This window comes from Bos javanicus, chromosome 21 (assembly GCF_032452875.1).
Source record: "Bos javanicus breed banteng chromosome 21, ARS-OSU_banteng_1.0, whole genome shotgun sequence".
Lineage (NCBI taxonomy): Eukaryota > Metazoa > Chordata > Mammalia > Artiodactyla > Bovidae > Bos > Bos javanicus.
This window is the reverse complement of record NC_083888.1, coordinates 14,803,831-14,822,999: the sequence shown is the minus strand read 5'-3', so window position 1 is coordinate 14,822,999 and position 19,169 is coordinate 14,803,831. Positions and strand designations below refer to the sequence as shown.

The following is a 19,169-nucleotide window of genomic DNA, read 5'->3' as shown; positions in this document are numbered from 1 at the left end:
TCACACCAGGAGAGGTCAGAGGATAATAATACTTGTGAATCTCTACCAATTGTGTGTTTCATGGTTCTTCTCTTCTTGCCACTGGAGAATATTCTATTAGAATTGCAAAGACTGTGGAGATTACAGGATACAAGGCAATGATTTTACAGAGAGGTTAAAAGTTGCCCAGAAAGCTTAAGGCCTTTGCCCAACATCTAAGGGCTAATCAGTACAGAGGTTAAGACCAAAATCTAAGTTTTCCAGTTTCCAAGTCCAATGTTCCTTCCACTGCATTAAAAATTCCTTCAACACATGTAAGTAAGTGGAAATATTGAGTTGACCATAAGGTTCATTCAAGTTTTTCTATAATATCTTATGGCAGAACTCAAATGAACCTTTTGGTAAATCCAATCAATTTAGTTCAGTTGCTCAGTTGTGTCTGACTCTGCGACCCCATAGACTGCAGCACGACAGGCTTCCCTGTCCATCATCACCAACTCCCGGAGCTTACGCAAACTCATGTCCGTTGAGTCGGTGATGCCATCTAATCATCTTATCCTCTGTCTTCCCCTTCTCCTCCTGCCTTCAGTCTTTCCCAGCATCAGGGTCTTTTCCAGTGAGTCAGTTCTTCATATCAGGTGGCCAAAGTATTGGAGTTTCAGCTTCAGCATCAGTCCTTCCAATGAATATTCAGGATTGATTTCCTTTAGGATTGACCAGTTTGATCTCTTTGCAGTCCAAGGCACTCTTAAGAGTCTTCTCCAACACCACAGTTCAAAAGCATCAATTCATTGGTCAATCCAACAGAACTGGAATTTTTTTTTTTAAGTCAAAATTTCAGTGGGTAAAACTCAAGAAGATTTTGCTTTACTCATTCATTTTATTCCTCTTTATCAGATCCCCACTATATATCACTACTGCTGGGAGAAGGATAAAGGTGGGAGCAAACAGATGCCAATGTGATCTATGGACCTCAGACACTAAGCAAATATCCATGCAATCAAATCATACCATATCTCAAGAAGCAGTTATTTTCTTTTCAACATAACAGCATATGTAACATAAAGTCTCACTAAATGATGAACGTGTCTTACCATCAAGATGGCCTGGAAGGGAGCCAAGTTCTTCCAGAGAGTATTTGCATTCATTTCTTTCACCCAGGGCTACTCCCAACATGAAACCTCTTTTAAAGTATATCCTACATTAAAATACACTCCTGGGTATATGCCCAGGGGTGGGATTGCTGGGTCACGTGGTAGTTCTATTCTTAGTTTTCCAGGGACCCTCCATACTGTTCTCCATAGTGGCTACATCAATTTACATTCCCTCCAACGATGTAAGAGGGTTCCTTTTTCTCCACACCCTCTCCAGTGCTTATTGTTTATAGATTTTTTGATGATGACCATTCTGATCATCATCAGATGGCCATTCTGATACATCATTGTAGTTTTGATTTGCGTTCTCTAAAATTAGTGATGTTGAGCATCTTTTCACTGGTTTGCTGGCCACATGTAAGTCTTCCTTGGAGAAATGTCCATTTAGGTCTTCTGCCCACTTTTTTCTTTTATTGATTGGGTTGTTTGTTGTTTTGGTATTGAGCTGCATGAGCAGTTTGTATTTTTTGGCAATTAGTCCCTTATCAATTGGTTCATTTGCAAATATTTTCTCCCATTCTGTGGTTGTCTTTTTGTCTTGTTTATGGTTTCCTTTGCTGTGCAAAACATTTTAGGTTTAATTAGGCCCCATTTACTTATTTTTATCTGCATTACTCTGGTACGGATGAACCTATCTGCAAAGCAGAAATAGAGACTCAGATGTAGAGAACAAACGGATGGACACTAGGGGGGACATGGGGTGGGATGAATTGGGAGACTGGAATTGACATACATACACTGCTGCTGCTGCTGCTGCTAAGTCGCTTCAGTCGTGTCCGACTCTGTGCAACCCCATGGACTGCAGCCCACCAGGCTCCCCTGTCCCTGGGATTCTCCAGGCAAGAACACTGGAGTGGGTTGCCATTTCCTTCTCCAACGCATAAAAGTGAAAAGTGAAAGTGAAGTCGCTCAGCCGTTTACGACTCTTAGCGACCCATGGACTGCAGCCTACCAGGCTCCTCTGTCCATGGGATTTTCCAGGCAAGAGTACTGGAGTGGGATGCCATTGCCTTCTCCGATACATACACTACTATGAATAAAACAGATAACTAGTGAGAACCTGCTTTATGGCACAGGGAACTCTACTCAGCACTCTGTGGTGACCTAAATGGGAAGGAAATTTAAAAAAGAGGAATATATGTATAATGTGTGGTTCATTCGTTTTGCTATACACCAGAAACTAACACAACATTGTAAAGCAACTATACTCCAGCACAAAGTAAATAATTTAAAAATGAAAAATACAGTGTATCCCCTGATTGAGCTTCTCTGGACCACACTTGCAGTTGGGCTTCAGACCAGACACCTGCATGATGATCACCTCCTGATACAAAGTCGAGGAGAGAGTTGCTGCTTCTTCCCACCAGGACTAAGGTGGAGTTTCCTTGCTGTCCCTTTCTCTCTGGGCTGGGTTTGTTTCTGATGTGCCCTTCCATTAGTGAGCCAACTTCATATGTGGAGTCCCATGCTAAATTCTGTACCTTGAGTGTTTGGGTTTTTTATCCAATTTTCTCAGAGGTAGATACAGTAATTGTGCATTTTACAGTCAATGGCATTTTTGGTTCTATAAAATGCAATGGTTTTAAATTGTGATAAAAATTATGAAAAAGAAGACAAAAGTGACACAAGGAAGCACAATTAGACTAATTTAGACTGACGGCCCTACAGATAAGGGACGTGTCAACTGTATGAGTTTGCTAAGTTTGCAGTAACAAGTAGCACAGACTGGGTGGCTTAAACTGCAGAAATGTATTTTCTCAGTTTTGGAGTCTGGAAATCCAAGAGTAGTGGTTAGCAAGACTGACTTTTTCTGAAATCACCTTTCCTATCTTGCAGGTCGTCGCACTCTCGTGTGTCTTCACGTGGTGTGTGCTGTGTCTACATCTCTATCCTGACCTATTTTTTCAAGGGCACAAGTGCGGTTGAATTAGGGCCCACCCGAATGACCTCATTTAACCTTAATTACCTCTTTAAAGATGCTATCTCCCAATACAGTCAGATTCTGAGGTCCTGGGGGTTAGGACCTCAACAAGCGAATTTTGGGGAGTGCCTAATTGAGTTCATGGGCTTCCCAGGTGGTGCTAATGATAAAGAACCCACCTACCAATGTAGGAGACATAAGAGACTCAGGTTTGATCCCTGGATTAGGAAGCTCCCCTGAAGGAGGGCATGGCAACCCACTCCAGTATTCTTACCTGGAAAACGCCATGGACGGAGGAGCTTGACGGGCTACAGTCCACAGTGTTGCAAAGAGCTGCACACAACTGAGCAACACAGCAGGTGGATGCACATAGTTGGGCTCATAAAATAAACTGAAGTCTGGAAGATGGGACAAACGACCCATCGTTTGTCCAACCCATCGTTGACCCAACTCCTTCCCATCTCTGGAAAGGAGTTGACTTTTCCAGACAGAGGATCAGCCTGTGTAAAGTCCTCTTAGATGAGGAAGCCAGAGGTAGTTTCAAATTCCTTTAATGTGCTACCTCCAACAGGTTTATATTCAAAGGAAAAGAATATCATTACAGCGAATCAATTTCTCTTGAAATCTGAAATAGGAATATGATGAAACTTGATTATAAATTACTTTTAAAATCATATTTTTAAAAGTAAATGGGGTTATGCCCTCTGATTATAATTATCACCCATTTTTTCCTCAATCTGAATGTGATTTTGGGCCCTGTTGCTATGCTAAATGCCTTATGAATTGACATGGGAATCTCTAACAAGATATATTACCACCATTATATATGCCTTTTGGTAGGGAAGTATTAAAGCCATTCTCTCTCACTGCTTGTTTAGAATAGCCTCATATCTGGGGGCCAAGCATTCCAGACAAGGTGAACAGACTATGACGTTGGAGAATAAATGATGATCTGTAACAGGCTCATGGATGAATGTTTTCCATCTGGTGTATAGAAGGTGCCCTTCCTCTCAGACCATACTCTTCAGTTCAGTGCAAAAGTCCACGCTCATCCCAGAACTGCTCCACAGGTGTTTCCTGGGATTTCATGAAAGTGATCATAAAAAGCACAACTCATATTTTTTTCACATGCGTAACTACAGCAAACAGGACCTGAGGATATCTCTGCTTTGACTGGGCCATCTCAAAACTGGATCTGAGTTCCTGGTTTGTTGTAAGATTAGACAAAAATCTTTCAAATTGTTGTGCTGGGGAAGATTCTTGAGAGTCCTTTGGACTGCAAGGAGACCAAACCAGTCAATTCTAAAGGAAATCAACCCTAAATATTCACTGGATGGACTGATGCTGAAGCTGAAGCTCCAATACTTTGGCCACCTGATACAAAGAGTCAACTCATTGGAAAAGACCCTGATGCTGAGAAAGACTGAGGGCAAGAGGAGAAGTGGGCAGCAGAGGATGAGATAGTTAGACAGCATCACTGACTCAATGGATATGACCTGGAGCAAACTCCAGGAGATAGTGAAGGACAGGGAAGCCTGGTGTGCTACATTCCATGGAGTCACAAAGAATCAGACACAATATAGCAACTGAACAATTACAACTAGACAAAAAGAGCTTACTTATATTTCCAGAGTTCTGCTACAAGAGCTTCTTGACAGAAGTAAATGGTTTACTACACTGAAGAAGTGCCTAGTTACAGTAGAGTTCATCAGATGAAAGGCACGATTCTTTTTTTCGAGCAAGCGCTCTTCTCTTAAATGACCAAAACACTCATGTGAATTTCTAGGAGGGTGTTCAGCATTTTCCATCCTCTGTCTGGGTTGGGTGACATATATTAAACGTATATATTAAACGTCAGCTTGCACTCGCTATGCTAGCATGTAGAGCTCATGGAGTTTCTTTTGCTCACAGGAGCAGGGCACCTTCTATTCCAGGAGTTCAGAGAGTTGTGGTGAGTTGCCTCTTTCTCACTTATCTGCCATTCTCAAATAGAAATAGGAGAGGCAGTCCCCAGGAATGAGATTTGAGATGGCAATTTCCCCCACCTGCAGCCAAACCCCATAATGGGTGGGAGATGTGGGGGAATTCTCACCAGCTGAGACCCTTATTTTCTCTCATTTGGACCCCAGGTTGATCATTCTAGTCCAAAAGAATAAATCTCCCTTCCCTCTCTTCCCCCACTTCCTACTACTGTCATTATTTCATTCTGAGAAGAGCTTTGGCTTTGATAAAGAGCAATGATGAGAGATTAATGGATCATTCATTTATTCATTCAAGCAGTAATTAACTGTGCATTTTTCTTTCATTTTATTATTTATGCAAGTTAAAGTTCATCGGTAACAGGAATTCTTGCAACTGCAAAGTAAAACTACATAGATGTAAGAAGTCATGTAAATGGTTAATGAGATTACCAAGGTTAGCAAAACTTTCGTTGTAAATCAGTCTGTACGCGGAAAATAAAAATTATGAGTGCATAAACACAAATCCATTTTGACTTTCAGGCTGTCACCCTGAAGCCCTAGCAGCTTGAGTCCTTATATTTGTGATGTTATACAAACTATTACTATTTTCTTTTATATTCAGTTTGCATGAGTACAACCACCAGAGAATAAGATCTATCTTTAAATTAAACAAAAATCCTACGAGACGGTCAGTGCTGCTCTACGTACTAGCACGTTTTATTCTCCAAATCTCTTATTGAAATTGTTGTGCTGTGTATCTGAATCTTCTTTTAACTTCTCTTCCACCCTTCTAATCTTCCTTTTGACTTTTAAGTTTATATTATTGATTATTAGATCAAATAATTGCATTTGGTTTGATAAAAAGAAAGAAGGCCTCAAAGTAGTTAAATCCTGACTTCTTGTGTTAATTTCAGGCTTAGTGGAACAAAGCAGCTGGACTACCTCAAAGATCAAAAGCAAGGCAAATATTCAGCTGTTGACTCTGAAGCACTCTCAGAGAAAACAGCCAACTAGCTGACACCAATAAAGTCCCAGAACAGTTGATTAAGTTTAAATCTGTCGCTTTTACCTGGGGGCGGGGGAAGGGGGGGAAACTGTAGGCTTATGTGGTGAAATAAACCATTTATTTCAAAACTAAACTTTGAAGTTTGAAAATAAAAGATAGAGTTATGGCCCAGTAAGCAAAGGGCTATTCCAAACTGGAGGGCTCATCTGAATTTCAAATGGTGAGTCACACCCTAATACAGCTTTCCAGATGGCTTAGTGGTAAAGAATCCACCTGCCAATGCAGGAGATGCAAGAGACGTGGTTCAATCCCTAGAATGGGAAGATCCCCTGGAGGAGGAAATGGAAATCCACTCCAGCATTGTTGCCGGGGAAACCCCATGGACAGAGGAGCCTGGCAGGCTACAGTCCATGGAATCACAGGGAGCTGGACACAACACCCTAACAGGTGAGTCCCCACTTCCATGTGCAGGAGTGGGCTCTGGGAACCGAGCCCTGCAGACAGCACAGAACCACCACTAACATTCTCACCAGGTCACGGATGGGCTTCCCTATAGACAAGCTAAATGCACAGGACCTGGAAAGAAAATCATTCAGTCTTGCCTGCCTATAATCCTGGTCAAAAGTAGAAGAAATTCCTAGGGGCTTCCTGGTGGTCTCGTGGTTGAGAATGTGCCTTGCCATGCAGGAGTTGCATGTTTAATTCCTAGTTGGGAACCAATAAGATCCCACATTCTTCAGAGCAACTAAGCCCGCTTGCCACAACTAGAGAGTCTGTGCACCCCACATGCTGCAACTAAGACCTGATGCAGTGAAGTAAATAAATATTACAATATACATATGTATATATCCATAAAAAAAACAGTCCTTTCCCTTTTCCTTTTGCTGCCTAGAAATGGCACACAGACTCTGGAAAAAAAAAAAAAGGCCTAGAAGGTGGAGCCACAGGAGGCGTAGAGCAGTGGTTCTCAAATTTTGCTGCATTACTACACGTTAGAACCACAAGAGAGTTTATAAAACTTCTGACGCCATGTTGGGGGTGTGGAGGTGAGGATGGCTCATTGAATCAGGTCTGTGGGTGAAAACCAGGTGTTAGCATTTGTTAAAGACCCCAGATGTCTCTAATGCTCAGCAAGGTAGAGACCAGAGGAGGTAAAAGTGGGGTTTCTCAATTAGATGGAGCTTGGGTGTCTGCATTCCTACCAATCTCCCAGGTGGTGCCCACTGCTACTGGCCCCCAGAATGCACTTTCAATAACAAGGTGTAGGGCTCCTCATCCCACCCCCAGCGCTGTCCTGGCAATATAAAAGGAGCCAGTGTTAGTTGCTCAGTTATCTCTGATTCTTGAACCCATGGACTGTAGCCCACCAAGCTCCTCTGTCTGTGGAATTCTCCAGGCAAGAATACTGGAGTGGGCAGCCATTCCCTTCTCCAGGGGAATCTTTCTGACCCAGGGGTCAAACCTGGGTCTCCTGCATTGCAGGAAGATTCTTTACCGGCTGAACCACAAAAGAAGCCCAAGGAGCTAAGGGAAAAGAAAAGTGAGCCTGAGGCAGACATTCTCTGTAGTTAGTCTAACCTGATGGGGAGAGGGTGGAGATGGGTGTGTGATGCTATTTGGAAGGGTGGGTCTCATTGCCACAGTCTAGAACAAAGGATTAAAAAAAAAATGTGCATTACCCAAGAGGACGGAATTGCTTGCTGCTTTGAGGTGGGACACCCACTCCACCTGACAGCCCTTCCCTTCTTCCCCACACCCCAGTACCATGCACGTGGGAAGAATTGGCTTGTACATATCTCCATCTATACTGCCCAATTCCTCTGCCTCCCTGTAATTACACAGCCCGAGGAGGAGGGAAAGGGCTCAGTTCCCCCCTCCCCCACCGGCTTTAGCATATGAATATGCTCCAGGTTCTTTCATCTTTTTATTTAATAATATATGTATATATTTTTAATTAGAGGATAATTACTTGACGGTTTTTGCCACACATCAACGGGAATCGGCATTAGGAATACATATGTCCCCTCCCTCTTGCAGCTCCTCCCACCTCCCTCCCCATTCCATCCCTCTGGTTGTCACAGAGTACTGACTGGGTTCCCTTCGTCACGCCTCGAACTCCCACTGCCTATCTATTTTACATCTTGAACCAACCCCCAAGCCATCTCGTCTCTGTGAACTCTGGATTTCCTCTGAGCAAAAGCTGTCTCCTTGCACACAACTTCAGAAAAAGAGCCCTCTGTATGCACCTGCTGTCCACAATTCTCTTAATTTCTACCCTGTTAGTATTTAAAATGTGGAAATATGGCTCCTCCTAAGTTTGCACTAATTATTATTTTAAAATACTACCTTATCCACCTACTCCTCTAGGTACCTCCTGTAAGTGGAATGGCACAATATTTGTCCTTTTGTGACTGGCTTATTTCTCTTAGTATGATGTCTTTAAGGTTCATCCACGTTGTAACATGTGTCAGAATTTCCTTCCTTTTTTAGGACTGAGTGGGCTTCCCACGTAGCACTAATGGTAAAGAACCTGCCTGCCAGTGTGGGAGGTGTGAGACAAGAGTTTGATCCTTGGGTCAGGATGATCCCCTGAAGGAGGGCACAACAACCCTCTCCAGTATTCTTGCCTGGAGAATCCCATGGACAGAGGAGCCTGAGGGACTACAGTCCATGGGGTCACAGAGAGTCAGACATGACAGAAGTGACTTAGCACACACCCACAGTGTTATATCGTATGCATGAATCCTATTTCATTCATCGTGTTCACATGCTAAGTTGCTTTTAGTAATGTCTGACTCTTTGCGACCCCATGGACTGTAGCCCACCAGGTTCCTCGGTCCATGGGATTTCCCAGGCAAGAATACTGGCATGGGTTGCCATTTCTTCCTCCAAGAGATCTTCCTGACCCAGGGATTGAACCTGCACCTCCTGTGTCTCCTGCACTGGCAGGCGGATGCTTTACCACTGTGCCACCTAGGAAGTCCTATTCATTTATCTGTGGAATGGATACTTGGGTTTCTTCCACTTTTTGGCTGTTGTGTGAATGATGCTGCTATGAACATGGATGTACAAACACCTGTTTGAATTCCTGCTTTCAATGTTCTTGAGCATATACTTTAAATGGTGTTTTAAGACTATTTTCCAGATGTGTATTTCTAAAATACAGAAATACAATTGGTTTTTTTGTGTTGAAAATAAACTACTGCCTTAACTTCCCTGGTGGTTCAGACGGTAAAAGTGTCTGCCTACAATATGGGAGACCTGGGTTCAATCCCTGGGCCGGGAAGATCCTCTGGAGAAGGAAATGGCAACCCACTCCAGTACCCTTGCCTGCAAAATCCCATGGATGGAGGAGTGTGGTAGACTACAGTCCATGGGCTCGCAAAGAGTCAGACACGACTGAGCGACTTCACTTTCACTTTAAAATATTATTACTTTTGATTACTTAGTGTTTTGCATCCCACTCCCCACTTACATTTGCACTTGTTTTGAGGAGAAGGAAGGAGGGCTCGAAGTAGTTAACTCTCAACTTCAACTGTTAATTTCAGGTTTAGTGGAACAAAGCAGCTGAACCACCTGAAAGATCAAAAATCAGACAAGTCTTCAGCCAACAGGCAAATGCTTCACTTGCCTTACCCCAGCCCCAGTCCTGTTTTATTTACTCCGTAACCAATTAGAATCTGGCCTCTGCTCCCCCAGCTGCAATAGAAACTAACATTGCAACATCCATAAATTAAAAAAAAAAAAAATCCTCGTTGCAACACTGTTTTAGTGAACATTCCTTTCACTGTCTGTTTTAGTTGACATTTTTTGAACATTTCAAAGAAGTCAGACATATTACTATTACCGAAAAAATTACTATACTTATACCTAAATCTATTCCTAGAATGTCATCCTGTTTCATTCTCTATTTTACTTTTATTTTATTGATTTACAATATTAGTTTCAGGTGTACAACATAGTGGATCTGTATTTTTGTAGATTATAGTCCATTTGAAGTTATAAAGCAATGGCTATATTCACTGTACTATATGTCCTTTTAGTTCATTTATTTCATACATAGTACTTTGTACGGGCTTCCCTGGAGGTTCAGTGGTAAAGAATCTGCCTGCAATGTAGGAGCCACAGAAGACGTGGGTTCAATTCCTGGTTTGGGAAGATCCCCTGGAGGAGAGCATGGCAACCCACTCCAGTATTTTTGCCTGGAGAATCCCATGGACAGAGGATCCTAGTGGGCTACAGTCCATGGGGTCACAAAGGATTGGACATGACTAAAGCAAATTAGCATGCACTCACTTTGTACATCTTAATTCTATGCCCCTATCTTGCCCCTCCCCCCTAACTTCTCTCCCTACTGGTGACCACTTCTTTGTTCTCTATACTTCTTTATTACTTTTTCAGAAACTTTTTATTGTTCACCATTTTTAAAGTCTTTATTGAATTTGTTACAATATTACTTCTGCTTTGTGTTTTAGGTTTTTTTGGACAGGAGGCATATGGGATCTTACCTCCCTGATCAGGGATCAAACCTGCACCCCACGCATTGGAAGGAAAAGTCTTAACCACTGGACCACCAGGGAACTCTTCTCTTTATTATTTTAATAACATTTCTATACTTCCTAAAATTATAGCAGTTCTTAATTAAAAACTTTCTCAAGGTTATAGTATTCCAACCCAAACCAAAGAGAAAATGAATAGTTTGGGCAGCCAGGTTTACAGGATCCCATTAATCAGCTGATTCTTGGTTACGGCATAAACCCAGGTTTTTTTACCAAGCGTGTTCAAAACAAAGCCATGGACATCAGGCTGAAACTTCCATCTTGAGATAATATTCTCTTTTAACATCAATAAAGAAAAAAAATTTAGGTTCATAGTTTTCTTCTTTCCTCGCAGATTTTAGTTTGTAGTAGCCTGGAATTTCCCCACTAAATGTTGAAATCTTTCTTGGCCAGCATGACATAGCTCATTGTCCTGTTATTGTGATAACCTGGTCTCTCAGCATTATTTACAGTGTATAGATACCATACTAGTGGCTATAGTTCATAGACGCCCCTTAGGAGTTTTGTCTCCCGGGAAAGGTAGTGTTAAGGCTGTGCAATGAGTGCTGTTTTTCAGACACTTGGCCTTTTCGAGTCATCCTGAAACAGTTTGAAGCTCCTTTCTGCATAGTTACTGTGTGTGAGTACCATGCCTAGTCCCTCCCCATCTTGGTTCTGTATATTTTCCCAAGGTGATTTGGTAACTCACAGTTCCCTGTATTTCTCCTTCTCTTCTTATACAGATAGATATTAAGTTAATATCTCTGTTTTAAAGGCAAATAGAGTTAATAGACAGAGAAGGCAATGGCACCCCACTCCAGTACTCTTGCCTGGAAAATCCCATGGACAGAGGAGCCTGGTAGGCTGCAGTCCATGAGGTCGCTAAGAGTTGGACACAACTGAGCGGCTTCACTTTCACTTTTCACTTTCATGAATTGGAGAAGGAAATGGCAACCCACTCCAGTGTTCTTGCCTGGAGAATCCCAGAGACAGAGGAGCCTGGTAGGAGGCCGTCTACGGAGTCGCACAGAGTCGGACACGACTGAAGCGACTTAGCAGCAGCAGCAGAGTTAATAGAAGAAATAAAATACTGATTTATATTAACCTCTTTTCATTAAAACTAATAAAAAAATCGGTCCCTTTATAGTCAGACTTCTACATTCATCCTAATGAATTCATCCTAACTTTTACATTCATTCCTTCAGTGTACTTTATATTAATTTTTTCTTAGTATCATTATGAAATTATAGCCTTGCTCAAATTCATCATATTTCAAGTAATCACAGTTATATAAGCTTTTTGACGCTCAAGTTTCAATTTGGCCAGTGGGAGACCCGTAAGCTAGCTCTTTTGTCTTTTTAGCACTGTCCCTTGCATCTGTGCTTTCTCCAACACGTGGCCGTTCAGGTCCATTCTACTCTGTGTGTGTACATACGCCAGGAGAGCTAGTATCCTCCACTCAAGTGTCAGAAATCCACATCTGGGCATCTAGAAAGTTCATGTGAAAATTAGCGGTGAACCAGCTGACACTGCTGTTGAGACCCTTCTAGAAGGAAAAATACTGCTGTTTAACACCCCGAGTTCACATTGCCTTTTTTTCCTAATATCATTAACATAATTAAGCCACTGAACTTGATTCATATCATGAGGATTTATCGATAGCCTCTAAGACTTCCTAATATATTTCTGCAGCCAGTGACCGCCACTTGAACCCTGTGTCTTTCATAGCTCCAGCCACAGTATGGGCTTTTGTGCTTGTCTTTGCATCGCGCTGATAGTCCAGGACTCTTGAGCATTTGGTTTCTGTACCTCGTGGCCCTTAGCTCACTGATTTCCAACCTCATCCCAGATGACTCCTTGGCCGCTGGGAGATGAACCTAAGTGTTTCTTGCCCCTGGATGGTGGCCTGTGAATTTTCTGCTATTCGAAGAAAGGCTTGACTTCACTCATCACGAAGCCTCTTCTCTGCTGAAGGACACCACTTTTCTCTTTGTCCGTATTTCCTCACCACCTCTGTACCTGTCCCTGCAATTTCTAGCCATTGACATCCAACACATTTTACTACAGGTAGAAACCTGTGGTCTCTGGATAGTCTCCTCAATGACAACATTGAAAGGAAAGGACAGAGCACTCTTCTCTCTGTCTCAATCTGGTTCCTATACTTCCTTTGAGAAATCTGGGTTTTCTTACATTTTTCACAAGGAGGATCCTCCTTGACTGGTGAATCCAGACTTTTCTGATCTCTCTGTTCAAAGGATGCAGAGCTCCACAAGCGTGTGCTCTGGCAACATCCTTGGGTTCGGTGGGGAGTAGGGGCCACACCACCTTGTGAGCTGGGCCAAGTATATACACCCTCTCACCTTTACACTTTGGAAGGGGGCTCTGGAAAAGGGAATGAGAGAATGCGTTCTTAGTGAGATAAGAGCTAGACAGCAGAGAACAATCAAAGGACTTATATATGATCTCTTATTCAAAAGAACTTCGGCAGGATGGAGCCTGGTTTCAGCCGCAGCCTGGGTTTCATTGTATGCTTTTGATCTAGAACAGAGTGCGTAAGAAACACCAGTTTGCTCGAGGTTTCCCATTAAACAAGGCAATTTGGGTTGAGAAATATAGTATATATATATTTTTAAAAATAGGTAAATTTTCTTTTAAATTACAATCCTAATGCATGTTTATGTTTTAAAATGGTAACTCAGAATATATATGAATGTAAAATCTGCCATTTATGAGCAAGGCTCAATGCTAGGCCCTTGACATTGATAACTCTTCCAGTATTCCTAAATATATACTGGGACAGGTACTATGGTTATAGTGCTCTGTGTTCAGTATTTCTGCCTTATGATTATTTTTAACTTTAAAAGTTAGTTTATATTAGCGTATAGATGATTAACAATTTTGTGATAGTTTCAAGTGGACAGAAGAGACTCAGCCCTACATATACATGTATCCATTCTCCCCTAAACTCCCTTCTTACTTATGTTTTATGAAAGATAACTTTTAAGTGGCTGGCCAGTCACCTGTTCATGAACACATACAATTTTTCAGTACTATAAATAATTATTCAATGTATGTATGTGCTCAGTCGTTTAGTCATGTCCAACTCTTTGAGGCCCCGTGGGCTGTAGCCCACCAGGCTCCTGTGCCCATGAAATTTCCCAGGCAAGAATATTGGAGTGGGGTGTCATTTCCTCCTCCAGGGGGAATCTTCCCGACCCAGGGATCAAACCAATGTCTCTTATTATTCAATACGTAGTAAAAAGTAAAGCATTGTATTTCCATATCTGTTTGTGTTTCTCTTTTCTTAAGCTACGTTCATTGGAAGGGGCTTCCTGAGCCAGCGGAAGGGACCAGTGTGAGTACCTAGGCTGTTGTGTTGTTTAGTCACTGAGTCGCGTCCAGCTCTTTTGCGACCCCATGGACTGTAACCTGCCAGGGGCCTCTGTCCATGGGATTTCCCAGGCAAGAATACTGGAATGGGGTCCTATTTCCTTCTCTAGGGGATCTTCCCAACCCAGAGATCAAACCTGCATCTCCTGATTTGGCAGGTGGATTCTTTACCACTGAGCCACCTGAGAAGCTTTGAGTACCTAGGTAGATATCACCAAAGAGTTTTGTACTAACACAAACTCTTACCTCTGCCAGCTATTTATTATGGAAATTTCTGTCAAACTTTTATCAGCACAGAAAACATTTTTTTTTAAAAATGTTTTGCCAGTTTAGTGGGTGAGTAAAATACAGACATTGTTTTAATTAGCATTTGATTAGTTATGAGTGTGAATATTTTTACATGTTTATTAGATTTTGTATTTCTTTAAAATTTCTGTGATCTTTTAATATTAACCTTGTCTTTTGTTTTAATGATATTCTGTTTTATATTTTCCTTTTGTTCCTTTTCTTTATTTCCTTTGTTTTAATGATATTATCCTCTGCCCTGTTGGTAAATTACTTTTCCGAAGTTGTGATTTTATTATTGTGAATGATGTTCCTTGACATAGAGGAGTTCTAATTGTGTAACGGCAAAATCTATTTAGCTTTTCTTTTGTACTTACTTCCATTGCTCTTATATTTAGAATGTCTTTCCCTCTCCAGAAATCTGATAATTATTTACTTATATTTTTGTCTATGTATACTTCTTTAATCCATCTGTTTCAGTGGTGTTTCGGGCTACTGTATGATGAGGCTATTGTTTGAGTTAGTCAATTTTTTTCAATTATTTGATGAATAACCTCTCCCATTTTTTGTTGTGCTTTCTTTGCTAAGCTGGAATGTATACTAGAGTCTATTTTAAGGCTTATTGCTCTATTTTATCAGCTGTCAGTTCTCGAACTAGTGCCATACTGCTTTGTTTGATGTTGCTTGCAATATGTTTTAAATCCTAGTTGGACAAGCCTCCTTAACCTAAGTGCCCAGTTTTCCTTTTTTAATATATTCTTAATTTTTTATATTCCTATGAATGAACTTTAGAATCACTATGTCATTAAGAAAGATAACATTGCTTATTTTTTGGTTTTCATCATGTCATTGAGTATTTAACCTAAATATTGTCACTACAAAACCGTGATAGTGTTTATTGTTCTTTTGTGCCGTTTTTGTCTGTTTTATATTAGTGCTACACTGACTTCATAAAATGAATCTTTATATTCTTAGCTTTTGTTTTTGTATTTGGAAAAATTATATACTATGAAATTATCTGTCTTTGTGAAAGTCTGAAAGTTATCACTAGTGAAATTTGCAGACAGTGAGATATCTTCAGAGGTCTTGCTGCTGCTAAGTCACTTCAGTTGTGTCCGACTCTGTGCGACCCCATGGACTGCAGCCCACCAGGCTCCCCCGTCCCTGGGATTCTCCAGGCAAGAACACTAGAGTGGGTTGCCATTTCCTTCTCCAATGCATGAAAGTGAAAAGTGAAAGTGAAGTTGCTCAGTTGTGTCCGACTCTTAGCGACCCCATGGACTGCAGCCTACCAGGCTCCTCCATCCATGGGATTTTCCGGAAAACAGTACTGGAGTGGGGTACCATTGAGTTGGGTAAAATTTGCCATAAAATAATCATTTAAGTCATTTTATCAAATTGATTAGCATAGTATTTTAAAATAATATTTTCATACTTATTAAAATCTTCCTGTTTTTATTTTTGTTTCATTTCTACTTTTATATTTTGTTTTTTCTGTTTACTTTTCATCTGTTCTCAAGTTGTGTTAAAACAAAACGCGGTTCTTGAATTTGTATTTCAACTTTACTATTTCTATTTTTAAAAATTTGTTCAATTCTCTATGCTTATCTTTAGAAAAATTTTTCTTCTGTTTTCCTTGGTTTTGTCTTAAGTACATTTTAATTATAGTACAAATCCCTTGAAATGTATATACTTTGTCTACTTGTTTTTTCAAAGACTAGTCATTCTGTAAAGGGCTCACATGAAATAATAGTGTTCTGTCCATTTCCTCTTATGCATCTTTACTTTATATATCTGTTTCATAAACTGTGTATTCTTTGATGTCTTCATTTAGGATGCACATTTTTATGTACTCTTTGACTCTTTTGGTATTATTTGGCCTTGTATCCATTCTTGTATAAATTTTATAATACTATCTCTATTTTTACTTTGTTTCTATTTTTCTAGTAAATATTTATTCATTAAAAAAATTTTAACCTATTTGTGTCCTTCTATTTTGGATATGTTTTTTTATTATTAAGTCACAGTTGGATTTTTCTTAACCCAATCTTGAAGTCTTCACTTCATTTGTGTCTGACTCTGGACAACCCTATGGACTGCAGCCCAACAGGCTTCTCTATCCTTGGGATTCTCCAGGCTAGAATACTGGAATGGATTGTCATCCCCTTCTCCAGGGGATCTTTCCAGTCCAGGGATCAAACCCAGGTCTCCTGCATTGCAAGCAGATTCTTTACCACTAAGTCACCAGGGAAGCCCCCAATATTTTAATACAAGAGGTTAAATCATTTAAATTTATTGTTATACCTCTCCATTAACTCATCCTGGATAATCACTTGGGATATCTGGGGGTTTTACTCAGGCAGGGTTTCAGGGAACTGAATCTAAATAGTGACATGAGAAACAGCTGCAGACCTGAAAACAAAGACAAACTCACACTTGGTCATGGGCAAGTTCATTTTTCAAAGGACCATTCTAAGTGTCACGTCTGTGCAATTGATCAGAAATCTAGAACAGGAGCCAAATCAAAGAAGGTTAAAAGATCAAGACTCAAGTGAGGAGTAGGATCAGAAAACACGGCTAGGAGAGCTTCGCTGAGGAGGAACACTGGGGAGACTCAAGCATTCTCAATCCTTTAATGTAAGTGAAAATGAAAACAAAAACCATGTTAATACTGATGAACAACAACTCAATTTCTTTTTTTTAACCTCAAGGTCCCTCCCGAGAGCATGGACTATTGCAGAGGCAGATGGAAGGAGGCAGCACCACCAGATACCAGAGGGGCCTGAGCTGGGGGTCAGTATAATTAGATTTTATTCTTAAACTTGCTGTTGATGTTAGGGCACCCAGTCCAGAATCAGTTGCCAGGCAGTGCCCCATGCCAACCCCACATGCCTACAGTGGGAATCCAACATCCAGCCAGCTCCCGGGAGTGTGGGCCCAGAAACCTGCTCAGCGTCTTGGCACCATCCCAAATCAGGGTGATCCAGTCCCTGCTGGCCCAGGTGGCAGCAACTCACTTTTCCAATTCATGCTTAGGCTAAGTATTGGATTAATTTTTTTCTTTTTTTAAAAACATTTTGTATTGGAGTACAGTTGATTTATAATACAATGTTGTGTTCATTTCAGGTGTACAGTAATGTGAATCAGCTATGAATATACATATCTCCACTGTTTTTTAGATTCTCTTCCCATACAGGTCATTAAAGAATACTGAGTAGAGTTCCCCATGCTATAAATAGGTCCTCATTAGTTACCTGTTTTCTATATATAACCTATTAACATTTTGAGGATCATTTGTTACTGCTGTTAGCCCACTTGACTAACACTGAGAGCAAAAAGGCATTTGATAAAATTCAATATCTACTGCTAATTAAAAACTTGTCAAATGGAACATGATTCTTTATTAACTTGTTAAAAATACCTACCTTGTATCAAATGCCAACATTGTTCTCTTTTTATTATTGGAGGAGAATCGCTTTATAACGTTGTGGGGATCTCTGCTGTACATCGAGAATCAGTCATAAATATACATATACATCTCCCCTCCCTCCTGAGCCTGCCTCCTGCCCCCATTCCACCCCCGTAGGTCATCACAGAGCATCAGGCTGGACTCCATATGTTAAACTGCAACTTCCTGCTGACTATCTGCTTTACACGCGAGAGTGTACATTACACGTGAGAGTGTGCATTACACATGACCGTGTATATTACACGTGACTGTGTATATTACACAGAGTGTATATGCATCACGATACTTTCCTAACTTGTCCCGCCCTCTCCTCCCCCGCTGTGTCCACCAGACTATTACGTCTGCATCTCCATTTCTTCTCTGTAAATAGGTGCGTCAGGACTATTTTTCTAGATTCCATATATACGTGTTATTTGTTTTCCTCTTTCTGACTTATTTCACTCTGTATAACAGGCTCCAGCTTCATCCCCTCACTACAACTGACTCAAATGCATTCCTTTTGTGACTGAGTAATACTCCATTGTGTGTGTGTACCACATTCTTTATCCATCTATCTGCTGATGGACATCTAGGTTGCTTCCATTTCCTGGCTATTGCAAACAGTGCTGCAGTGAACGGGGTTCATGTGTCGTCTTTTAGAATTGTGACTTTTGCAGGGTATATGCCCAGTAGTGGGATTGCTGAGTCATATGGTAGTTTTATTCCTAGTTTGGTAAGGAATTTCTTGATAAATTTCTTTAGACAAAGATTTCCTATTAACCCCACAACTACCCTGTGAAATATGTATTTTATTCCAATTTTAAAGATAGGAAAAGAGAGGCTCTGAATACGTGAGTAAATTTTCAGGACCAACATTAGTAAATTGGAGAACCATTTTCAGAAACCAGGTTTTCCTGCCTCAAGCCCATGATTTGAACCACTGTGTTATTTCATTTTCTTCCCAAATTACAATTTTTCTTGGTTTTTATTTTCCCCATTTTTATAAGTATATATTCTTTTTAATCAGAGAAGGCAATGGCACCCCACTCCAGTACTCTTGCCTGGAAAATCCCATGGACAGAGGAGCCTGGTGGGCTGCAGTCCATGTGGTCGCTGAGTCGGACACGACTGAGTGACTTCACTTTCACTTTTCACTTTCATGCACTGGAGAAGGAAATGGCAACCCACTCCAGTTTTCTTGCGTGGAGAATCCCAGGGACGGGGAAGCCTGGTGGGCTGCCATCTATGGGGTCGCGCAGAGTTGGACACGACTGAAGCGACTTAGAAGAAAAAAATTCTTTTGAATTCTTCTACTTTGGTTCTTCAAAATTACAGTTTAATGTATAGGTTCTCTAATTATCAAATTCATGAATAATATAATAATTCATTCCTCTATAAGATGAGGAATTTAGTACCCTTCTAATTCTCCACATACCTTCTTTCCCACATTCATTGCCAATATCATTTGGGATTATAAACCTATTTAT

General features: G+C 40.8%; 1 long non-coding RNA gene across 1 annotated transcript in view; it reads right to left on the bottom strand.

The window, feature by feature from the left end:
* LOC133234133 (uncharacterized) overlaps nt 1-19,169 on the bottom strand; it is a 102,246-nt gene that overhangs the window by 72,173 nt on the left and 10,904 nt on the right. Inside the window, exon 2 of the long non-coding RNA XR_009732035.1 lies at nt 9,497-9,597. This is a non-coding gene — a long non-coding RNA (uncharacterized LOC133234133). The remainder of the gene's footprint in view (nt 1-9,496; nt 9,598-19,169) is intronic.